The sequence below is a fragment of the Panthera uncia genome, chromosome A2 (assembly GCF_023721935.1).
Source record: "Panthera uncia isolate 11264 chromosome A2, Puncia_PCG_1.0, whole genome shotgun sequence".
In the NCBI taxonomy this organism is placed as follows: Eukaryota; Metazoa; Chordata; class Mammalia; order Carnivora; family Felidae; genus Panthera; species Panthera uncia.
The window spans coordinates 126,977,040-126,988,068 of record NC_064816.1 but is presented as its reverse complement, the minus strand read 5'-3'; positions in this window follow the sequence as shown (position 1 = coordinate 126,988,068).

Genomic DNA, 11,029 nt, shown 5'->3' with positions numbered 1-11,029 from the left:
GGGGTGTTTGTTTATTGTGATTTAATATTATATTGTTATGAAAATAGTGATTTTCTAAACACTTTAAAATTCTACTGGTATTTTTTTAGTAAAATATCATTTACTAGGTTTTTCTGCTTGCCACTTTGTTTTATTTTTAAAGCATTCTGGTTTTAAAATATATTATTTGATTTAAGAATTTTTAGATGAATATGTAGGTATTAATATAATTGTAAGATTCAATATTTGAATCAATAAATATATGGCTAAAAATTAGTAATTTGGATAGGATAAATACCTTTATGTTTGCTGGAAAAATTCACTGTTATTTATAAATAATATAATATTGTAGCATACGGTAGCAGATAATGTTAGAGAACCCAAATGTTAGCTTATTGCCTTGCATTTAAAAAGGCCTATAATTTCATAAAAATAAAATTCATAATATGATTGACTATCTATAAAGTCTCTATTGATGACAAGATATTTAAAATTATTCATGAATCCTGAATCACTAGGTTATAAAGTGACTGGGCAATAAGAATACCCCAGATAAAAGAATCATTCCTTCCCTTATCCTTAGAGCTTCTTTCATTACATAGCTAACTCCCTGGAATGAGCAGGACGTAGAGCTGAGCTAGATTGATTCTGGAAAAGCTGTGAGAACCACAGAGCTCTGACTTCCCCTTAGTGCAGAAAGTCCTTAAAACCCCATAATCACACAATCTTTATAAGTCATCTTAGAAAGCCATAGACCTGATCCTCCAAACTGAGGGATGTATTTAGGCATTTCAGGATGTCTCCAGTTGTGGGGATCTGCCAACTACAATTATTCACTTCCAGGACAGAATGAAGAAAAATATTCCTTTGACTTGAAGAATGAAGATGTACTTTATCCCACAAATTATATGGTTGCTACACTCCTAACATAGTAAGAATAGTATGAGTGATTTTAATGGCTAGATCTCATGCCAAGTCTTTGCCGCAGATACTTCTAGAAGAGTGGCACATAATATGCATGATAATCGGGTTTATGGTTCTGCAGCCACAAAGAAGACCATATCATGTTGGATAGCCAACCAGCTGGATTCCTTCCTCTTTGCCTCATTATAAGACATACATCCTAGTGAATTAAAAATGTTCCCTAGATGCTCATGAAAATCACCAATGTGTGTAACAAATTTGCAAGTTTTTACCAAAGGAAAGAAAAATTAATGTTATGTTAGTTACTGTTCTTACTTTTGCTTTTGAAAAGACACTTATCTGAAGAAATGCTATAAACACTGAAGTTACTTCTTAGAAAAATCGACCCTCTCAGACAAAAATATTTTTTAAATACCTTAAAATACCTGAACAATGAGGATAATCTAAAATTAGAGACAGCTTTGTGGAGCAGATGACATAAGATAGTTCTTGGAAGATGGGTAGAAATTTGACAGGTGGAGATAAAGAATAAGGATATTCTGGGCTAAGAAACTGACATGGAAAATGCAATATGTTCAGAAAATGACGAGTATACTGCTATGCAAGGAATGTAGGGCATTTGGGGTGGAGGAAGGAATATATGTGTGTGTATATATATATGTGTGTGTGTGTGTGTGTGTGTGTGTGTGTGTACATATATATGAATATATGGAATATTATATACATACTCAATATACATAAATAAAAGAAGCACAAATAAATTAAATACCCAGCTTTTTCAAACTTTCTACACATTTTTTCAGTAAACATTTTTGATACAGAATCATCTGTAACAAATTGAAACACACACTTACTATTGATAGTGTTTGCTCAGATATTTGAAGATGAAACATATAATTACCATGTAATACAGTGTCAATCTGCACTGAAATAACCAGGTTAGCATCATCATCTTTTCCTCCACTAAGCAAATACCAATACAGCAAAATGACATACTTTTTTAATTGCCATTGCCTATATTTTTTACAAACTTATTTAAATCTCAATAGCTGATTGCTTTTCTTGAAAAAAAGAAAACATTTCTTAAACAGCTTTTAGAAAATAACTATTTAAAGCCTCAAGTTTCTATAAAAATACTAAATATAAGCAATATATTCTGAAAGACTTAATTTGAATATAATGGACTCTTGTCACTAAAATAAGTGGCCAAACATTGTCTTTACATTTACTTAGACTCCATCATATCTCATTTGTTTCTACTTTTCCTATATTCCTATTTTCTGTCGTTTTCTTTTTTTTCCTTGTTTTTTTTTTAATTTAATATTATTTTTTTATTTTAGAGAGAGAAAGAGATTGCACAGTGGGACAAAATAGCAGAGGAAGGGACAGATAGAATCCCAAGCAGGCTTCACACTCAGTGCAAAGCCCAACACAAGGCTTGACCCACAACCCTGGGACCACGTCCTGAGCTGAAATTAGAGTTAGACACTTGATCAACTGAGCCACCCAAGCACCCCATATTTCCTGTCATTTTCTAATTACTGTTTTTCACATTCCTTCCCATTATTTTTCTTATTTCTTCTTTATGCTAGGTTAAAAAAACAATGTATGGAAGGAGAAAAAGCACTTTTGTAATATATAATTTTTAAATGTGATATGTGTACTTTGGAAAACTACATTGGAAAATTCAGAAAAATAAAGATGAAAATAAAAGCCAATCATTCTCCCACCGCATAGCCATATAGAGACAACCACCGAGAACATCTGACGTATCCTCCTAGAATATTTTTTTTAATGTATGAATGCATGTAATGTTTTACAAAATCAGAATAACATCATATTTTATCTGCTTTTTTAAAGTTTCTTTATTTTTAGAGAGAGAGAGAGAGAGAGAGAGCGAGCAGGGGAAAGGCAGAGAGAAAGGGAAAGAGGATCTCAAGCAGGCTCCGCATGTCAGCACAGAACCTGACAAGGGGCTTGAACCCATGAACCATGAGATCATGACCTGAGCCAAAATCAAGAGCTGGACGCTTAACTGACTTAGCCACGTAGGCACCCCTATTCTGCTTTTTAAACTTGAAAAAGTATCAAATGTTTTATCAATATTTAATCACTAAATATTTGTGAAATGAATTTAAATAGTTTAAGCCTTCTGCTTAATAGACATTTATAATTGTTTCTTCTTTTTAATAGATAATTCCAATTATTCTGTAATAAATCTTTTATAAATATTTTATTAGTTAATTTAACACCTTAAAAAATTGTCCTAAACTTCATCAAATGTTACATACATTTTAAAATGATAGTGATTATTTTATGCTACAAAGAAAATATATTTATCATAAAATAAAATATAAAAGGCGAAATAAAATAATAATAGTCAAAGATAAAAACTTATAATTTTGCATATTTACTTTAGGTCTTTTTTACATGCATATTTTATACATATGGTTTGCATACTGCTTTCTTGATTTTACATTATTTTAGGATCGTTTTCCTATAGCTATCTATTACCTAAAAACATGATCAAAGTGGAAAAAAACATAGAATTTACTATTACTTATAATTCTTTTAACTTGAGGTACCATTTTTACTGTGATACACATCTTCATAGACTTTTCTTTCTTTCAATTTGCACAGATTTAGCAATAAAAATTAAAATGCTAGTATATTGTATTCAAGGATTTTTTTCTTCCATCTGTATGTGATCTCATGTGTGACTTTTAATAGCATCTATGTACTAAAGTCTCCAAGAGCTATAGTTTCAGATTTCAGAAATGCCTCTGTCCCTCATAAATTTTGAAAGAATATCTCTGAGACATATATAATATATAATTATATACATATAATTTTACATATATATGAAATAATATATGTGATTATGATATAGAATCAGAAGTTAGTTTTACTGCATTCTACTAGATTGGTTTCCCAAATTGCTATGCAATTGTATATGCCCAAACATGCAAAAGGACCCCACCTTCCTACATTTTCACCAACATTTGGTATTGAATTCCTTCCTAGCATATTCCAATTCAGCCTGCCTATTTGGCCTGTGCAGAAGTTAGATGACTCTTGGAGAATAAAGTGAATTATCATAGGTACAATCAGGTGATGGTGACTCAAACTATAGCTATAGTTCCAGATGTGGTTTCATTGCTTAAACAAATTAATATATCCCCTGACACCCGGTATGCAACTATTGATCACATCAATGCTTTTTTACGCTTGTTCTAATGGTTTATAAAGATCATCTGAAGGATTTTTCTTTCAGTTGGCAAGGCCAGCAATATACCTTCAATGTGTTACCAAAGAGGTATATAAGCTCATCAGACTTATGTCATGCAGTCCACAGGGAAGAAACTTGATCATCTTTTTCCTCCTTCACTTTCTCCACTATACTGGTCCAAAACATTGATGATATTCGGACCTGGTGAGGAGGAAGGAGCCACTACTCTACATACATTGGCAAGATACTTGCAGTCCAGAGGGTGAAAATAAAGCCCACAAAAATTTAGGGAGTTAAATTTCAGTGATCATGGAATTTAAGAATAACAAAGACAATATTAAAATTATAAAAGTATATAAAGAAAAAAAGTAGATCACCTACAAACAAATAAAAGATTGACATCAAATATCTCAATAACACCACTGGAGGCAAAAAGAGTAGTATATTTAAAATACTGATAAAGAAAACTTTATATTCTCAGGCATATAAAGTCTCAGATATTTTGCCACATACAAAGCCACATGAGAATACTCTTGGAAGAAGAAATAAAATAAAAATGATGCAAATCAACATAATGAGTGTACCAAGAAACAGGGTATGTACTAGATGCTTTATAATATTTGTTGAATACAGTATTGAAAGTTTAGATGAGTATAGTACATCAGTGTTTTAATATAATCTATCCTGGAGTCTTTATAGCACTGTTTTAATTATTGTAACATTATAATGTGTTTTAATATAATGAATTGTAACACTATACCTTTTTGTTTTCCTTTAAAAATCTGATTGGGGCACCTGGATGGCTCAGTCGGTTAACTGTCCAACTTCAGCTGAGGTCATGCTTTCCCGGTTCATGAATTCGAGCCCCATGTCAGGCTCTATGCTGACAGCTCAGAGCCTGGAGCCTATTTCAGATTCTGTGTCTCCCTCTCTCTCTTCCCCTCCCCTGCTCACACTCTGTCTCTCCCTCTCAAAATTAAAATAAAACATTAAAAAAAATTTTAATCTGATTAACTTCTGTTTCAAATAATGATGGGAAAGCGAATATTGGATTTACCCCTTACATACACACATTCTATGTAACTATGAACTTAAGAAAACATATGAAACAATAGTTTCTAGGCATTACACAATAGGCAGGATAGAACTTGAAAAAATGGAAACCAACAAAGTGAGGTAAACACCATACTCACTTAGGCTCTTTGCCTGGAAACACACTACCTACCATAGCTAAGACATATGGGATGAAAGTAGAGAAGCACTCTTGCTAAACTGAGGAGGCAGAAGTTGGGGTTAGGGCACTTAAAAAAAAAAAAAATATATATATATATATATATATATATATATATATATACACATGAGATGCACAGATGTGAGACCTGGAAGTCATGGAGATTACTCTTGAGTCTTTCACCAAAGTCTAAGCTGTACACCTACAGAGAAAGATTTCAAAAAGCCTATTAGAAAGCTTCAAAACTAAGAGATGAAAAAAGAGGACACCTGAAGTTTTGCAGTTCTGGGATATACTGGAGTACTGGCTATGTCAGGGTAAAGAGATCTCATTTAACCCTTCAGGCATTCAACTGAGACCCCAGAAATGGAAAAAATAGAAGCAAACATCAAGTACTAGAAATAGGACCACACCCTGAGATTAAAAGATAAAACAGAATCAAAACAAAACAAAGTTTAAACAAAACATAAAGCTAAGAGTGAGAGATTCAAGAAGATCTAGTAAGTTAACTGCCAGCCAGGACAAAATTCAATATTCTTAAAAAGAAACCAATATTATCAAGAATCCCTACATTCTGTCATCCACAACATCCCCCTTATAATCTAAAATTATTGTACCTTCAAAGAAGCAGAAAAACAGAAAACATAATTAGATAAAAAGTAGTCAATAGAAAAAAATACTTGAGATACCTAGATATTGAAATAATCAAATAAGAACTTTAAAATAGCTATTATAAATGTGATTAAAGACATAAGAAATGTATTGATAGAATAAATGAACAGATGAAGTCTTCCAGAAGAGAAACTGTAAATATACATAAATAGCCATATAAATTTCTACATGTGAACAATATATGAAATAAAAAAATTCACTGGTTATCTTATCAAAAGTGTGAATATAGAAGAATAAAGGGTCAGTGAAATTTAAAAAAATCAATAAAAAAATACCCAAACTAAAGAACAGAGAAAAAAGAAAAAAGATTGAGGGGAAAAAACAGCCTAGTTTAACAATATATGATATCAATCAGTCTAAGAAACATGATTCAAGTCACAAATAAAGAGGAGGGAGAGAGAATTTATGCTTCCAAATGTTGACCCAAATCAATAAGAGGAAGTACAAGCAGTACATTAAGCAATGTTAGTAGTATTCCTCAGGGTGTCCTCCATTTTTGTCTTGGGAGTACAGACTCATTTTCTTGTAGTGAAGTGGTTGGGTCAACCTACAATCATGGCCACCAGTCTTGACCTGTCTGCTACTTTCATGGACTTTTCCTAGTTTTCAAAGATGCTACATGTTTCTCCTTATTTTCATATTTTGTTGGTCATTGCATTAGCAGTGTGAGAAAGAGATAGTGAAAATCCTGTAATCACACTGACGCTGAATTCAGAAATCTTTGTATCTCTTACCTTAGACTTTTCTTCCTCATTTAAAAGGAAGTAGAAATAATAAAGCAATCAAGTTCACCAGCCAGTGGACAATGCACTCGGCCACGTGCTTGTGGCTGACAAAAAGAGATTTAGTTCCAAATTAGGATCCAATGATTGACCATATATTACGAAAAGAATGCTATAGGACAAATAGCATTGGGGAATTCAATGTGGAAACTGTCCTGCTAAAGTGTTCTGGGTGAGGGGATTAGCATGGACTCTAGAGATGGTCAATGGTGTGATGATGCAGATGTTACTGTCTACTAGTAATTGCTTCTCACCACAGATGTGTATGGTACATATCTATTCTGAGGCATAAGGAGCAGTGAGTACCTTTCAAAGTCTTCCCATCAAGATCTTTGATGGAAGTCTAAGCTTTTCAGCCTATACATTTTAGACATCTTTAGATATGCAATATTTTTCCTCTGAAGTACACTAGACATTTATGATAGCTTTTAGTCATTTTTAAACAAATAGCCTTTTTCAAACCCTTAAGCTTTGTATTTGTTTTCATTACTGCTTCTACTAAAATATAATACATGCAGGAAAGTGCACAAACCACAAATATACAGCTTAATGAACCTCGACACACACACACACACACACACACACACACACACACACGTAACCAGCCTCCAGATCAAGGCATTTACTATTACCAGTATTCTAGAACCCCCTCATGCCTTCTTCTAGGTACTATTTTCCACTTTGACTTCTAACATTCTAACATTAGGTTTAATCTGCTTTTGAATTTTATGTAAATAGAAGCCTACAGTTTATACTCCATTGAGTCCAAAATTGTTGAGTCTAATAGCTTCTTTTTCTCAGCACTTTATACTATTTATATATAATATTTATATGTATCTATTATATATAATATTTTCTTATTCATTCCACTACTGATAAACATTTGATCCACTTCCCAGTTTTCAGATATAACAATGCTTCTATGAATACTCTTGTGCATGTACTAATAATCATAGGTAGTAAGTATTTCTGTTTAGTATATGATTGTTACATCAGAGAATATGTATATGCTGAGCTTTAATAGATGCTGTAAAACAGTTTTATAAAGTGGTTTTACCATTTTCTATTTCTACCAGCTGTGTATGAAATTTGTATCTGCTCTAAATTCTCATCGATACCTGCTGCTGTCAGTCATTTTCATTTTAGCCCTTCTAGTGGATATGTAGTACTAATACACTGTGAGCTTAATTTCTATTTCCTTTATGGCTCACAAATATATTCATCTTTTCATGTGCTTTTTGGCTTCTTGGATATCCTCTTTTGTGAAGTACTTGTTCAAATGTTTGCCTGTTTATTCACATAAGTTATCTGTCCTTTATGAATTTATAGGAGCCCTTTATTCTATATAGGAGTCCCTTGTTAGATGTGTGCTTTAAAAATATCTTCTTCCTTTCTATCACTGCACTTTCTCTTTCTTAATGATGTCTTCTGATGAGCATACATTCATAATTTTAACATATGATATACTTAAAGGCAAAATATTGAAAGATTTACCCTCAAACTGGAAACATGACAAAGATGCTTATTATCACCATTTCTATTCAACATTGAACTGGACCTTGTAGCCAGTCCATAAAGGTAAGATGAAAAAGGAGGGAAGAGGAAGAAGAAAATGAACAGGAGAAAGGAAGGAGGGCAAGGATGGAGAGAGGGAGAGGGAAATAAAAGTTATAAGAATTATAAGAATTAAAAAGAAAAAATAAAAGCTGTTATAATTCAAGGGCAAAAATAATAATGTGCTAGAAGGTCCAAAAGAGTCTGCAAGCTATGAGATAATGGGTGAATTTAACCAGGTCACTGAATGCAAGGTTAATATTTAAAAAGTCAACACTTTTTCTCTCTATATAAGCCATGAGCAATTATAAAATGAAATTTTAAAACAATACTATTTATAAGAGCTTAAATAACAGCAAATAGAAATAAATCTAACACAAAAGATGTGTAAGACCACTATATTGAAAACTACAAAAGGTTATGGACAGAATTTAAAGTACAAAATAAATGGAGGAAAATGCCATGTTCATGCATTTAAAGACACACTATATAGAAAGGGCAATTATCACCAATTAAATGTAATCTACAGATTACATTTCAGACACTCCAACTGGAATCTGGTAAGTTAATTCTTTAAATTTTTTATTAAAATGTAAAGGACCAAAAATAACCAAGGTAATGTTAAAGAAGAGCAAAGCTGGAGGTTGCAAACCTTGAACTTTTCTAGTATAGCAGAATTGTATCACTGCTGCATTTACTTTATCAGTGTGTTCCACTTGGCTGAGATAAACTGCTGCATGGCCTAAAGCCCTCCAGTTGCTTGAACTGAGTGGTCCTGCCCCTTGTTACTACAGATCTCTGAAGAACTGTTTATCAGAGAGTAGTTGACATCAGGATTATAATGGGGGACCCAACCCTTCAGGAAACTAGACACACCAGGAGCTTTGTTTTAGGCACAAATGCCTTATCTGCTTTTAGTGAGTTTTCCTTTTGCTTTTTTTTTTCTCTTATAATCTCTAAGCTTTTTGCCTTTCCTCTAGCCTTTTATCTTAATCTTTTAACTCTCCCTTAATACATTTAAATCCATTGGCTGCTAACCTTTTTTTTCTTCCTTTTAAAGCCCAGCTACTTTGTAGCATAATTATTTTCAACCCAAAATTGGGGAATGAGAAGTTTGCTTCCCTGTGGGCTATTCTTTCAGTTACTAGTTCCCACCAAACTCATCTGTAAACAGAACCTTGTGGAGCTGAATGGTAAACAGTTTAATTGAGAAGTCTTATGCTCATTAAGGTGTAAAAATAGAGTGGTTTATTTCTCAATATCTGCAGCCTACTGCATACTACATAACCTCCTCCCTGCTGAGTAATGAGAATTCTAATTATTCCTGTACTTCTCTGGTCAATATTCAATCAATCAATTTAAAGTATTAGCAATACCATAGATGTTCCAATTCCTTTTCTTAACTGCTTTCGTTCACAGATAAGGAAGCTTGGGCTAAGAAATTTGGCCAAGATCTAGTAAATGACACTGTTTGAATGCCAGCAGTATGGCTTTAGAGCCAATAACCCTTATAAAAAGCCCATTGAGAGGAAAAAATTACTTATGTAAGATAGCTCTGAATATACTCAGTACATTCTTCATCAAGGGCTCTTAAACAACATACAGTGAGAGACCACATAAAATCCCTAAATCTGAAGGCAGATTTGGGGTATATACAGTCAATTTTTGATACTTGCAGCAGTTATATTTTATAATGTCACTGAGAACACAGAATTAGTGAATACTAAATCATTGCTCCTAAGGAAGATGAAGAATTTCTATCCTTGGGAAAACAGTGATAGATTTCTGCAAGCCTGTGGTCACAATTTTTTTGTCAACCAATTAATATATAACCTTGTTTTATGTGTTTCTGTTTTTATTTAATATATATATATATGTATATATATATACATATATATATATAATTAATTCATTAACACTGAACTAATGACCAACATCACTATAACTTATGCCTATATTAAGTGTATCTAATACACATTTTCTGCATATCATGTATCACTGCCTTCTTATGCTTAGAAAAGCAGTTCAGCACTATGCTTGGGACCATTTTAAACAGTGAAACCACAAAAATAAAGCAAAAAAAAAGTGAAAAACATGACCTTGAATATACTGTGACATTGATACTTGTTTGCAGTATGAAACCTGAAATAAGAAACCAAAGCTTGGTTTTACTAACTTCAGCTGTGAATGTCTACATCAGGCAACACAGATTTTTCATTGCTTTGCATGGGCACATACCTGAGAATGACCAGGAAAGGACTTGAAATGCTGACTTTGGGGTCACAAATTCTTCTACTGAGTAAGCAAAACCATAAATTTGGAATTTGTGAGTAATGATGCCCTATATATTATTTTCTAGGAAGATGCTTAGCTATGACCAGATCCTCAAAAACAGTCTGTAACCTCTTAGAATAACCAAAGAAAGAATGAAGACAGAGAATAATTTAAAGTTTATCTCTGACTCAAACCCCAACAAATTGAGACCGACACTGAACAATGTGGTATTTGCCCATTGTATGGTTGTTTCTACTGCATTTTGGTGGACATCAATGATTCATGCTGAAGCCTGAGGAACCACCTTAGTAAATACACGCTGAAATTCATTAGAAAGAAAGAAAGAAAGAAAGAAAGAAAGAAAGAAAGAAAGAAAGAAAGAAA